Source organism: Eufriesea mexicana, unplaced genomic scaffold (assembly GCF_001483705.2).
Source record: "Eufriesea mexicana isolate 0111107269 unplaced genomic scaffold, ASM148370v2 scaffold4100, whole genome shotgun sequence".
Lineage (NCBI taxonomy): Eukaryota > Metazoa > Arthropoda > Insecta > Hymenoptera > Apidae > Eufriesea > Eufriesea mexicana.
In genome coordinates this window covers 399,007-400,363 of record NW_016912102.1, presented here as the reverse complement: position 1 = coordinate 400,363, position 1,357 = coordinate 399,007, and the positions used below count along the sequence as shown (strand labels likewise).

The 1,357-nt window shown below is 25.6% G+C and overlaps 1 protein-coding gene across 1 annotated transcript in view; it reads right to left on the bottom strand.

Annotated features, from left to right (window-relative positions):
* The window catches only part of LOC108551430 (uncharacterized), a gene marked incomplete at both ends in the record, with an annotated part of 90,284 nt that overhangs the window by 26,229 nt on the left and 62,698 nt on the right, over nucleotides 1-1,357 (bottom strand). The gene's annotated exons all lie outside the window — the stretch shown is intronic.

The following is a 1,357-nucleotide window of genomic DNA, read 5'->3' as shown; positions in this document are numbered from 1 at the left end:
TTGCAGAAAATTTTTTTCGTTTTATGAAAGTTTTATGAAAAGTTTTTAGTGTTTTATGATGGCTCACTCTATAGGTATATTATATCGTTCTTAAAATTTTTATAATTTTGTAATATATTGTATCTTAAAATTTTTATAATTCCAATATAACTCTACAGGTGTAATAAATAAATACATATAATGAAAGAAATTTTCACGTCGACTGTATCTTAATTTCTTCATTTCTATTCCATTCATCGTATATCACTTCTGATAAGTGTAATGATTTAATTTAATGGAGTGTTAAGAATACAGGAATTAAAGATGATAAGAATTAATGATTATTTGTAGATACTCGTAAGGGAAGGGCATAAGGTATGTATTTAATTGCTAAATCGTGAAATTCATTCTTATTTTAAACGATTTTCGTATTGTTAGTGTAAGATGAAAAGATTTTACTACGTAATTATGCTTTTACTAGATATTGGCATGTCATTTCTGTTTCGAATCATAATTGCATTTATTGTAATTATATCTCAGATTATATTCGGAATTCGTAATAAATATTATCGACATAGTTATAAAGTAACTTCTGACAAAAATATTCTTTTAATTCACTCTTTTAATCTTCATTGAAACTATTTTTTGATAAAAATACTTTTTCTTTGGCATGCTGAAGATTAAATCTAAACTTGTAAATTGTGTCAAAAATTTGAGTGAAAATAAACGTAAAATAATTTATAATGTTTATGCCATATGACATTTTGCAATTATTACTATACACAGTTTCTATTGCTATTATTATTATTATTACTAGTTTCAGTATTTAGCAGTATTACTGTTTCTTCAAAATTAATACGAATTATAGAAAATAGCTAAGATTTGAAGTCTCAAATTTGGAAGAATGTCGATAAGATCTATGATTTGTATAATATACTAATGACAAATTAAGAAATCTGAAAGAATCTAGGAGTATCGAATTAAAAAATTATTTAGACAGACTTTATAAAGATACGAGGAAATTTTCAGATAGATATTCTTACATCAATTACACGACATAAAGGAAAGTGCCAAGGACCACATTTCTACAAATACTTCTCCATGAAAGACCACCATAAATTATGGATCTTACAGATCTCCCGTTGAAAAACCTATAATTCTGAGGATTCATGTTCCTTAAGTATATACCAATCTTCTAGAGACTGTTATTTATCAGAATACCTATGTCAGATAGAGAAATTACAGTGTTCTACTGCCAGTAGATGTAGATATCATAGTAGACTGCGCTGCACATTAATCGTCAAATCGAAGTGCAATATTTGCATCTTAATTTAATTTAATATTTATTAAAATTAAATGCAAATATCAAATTTTTCAA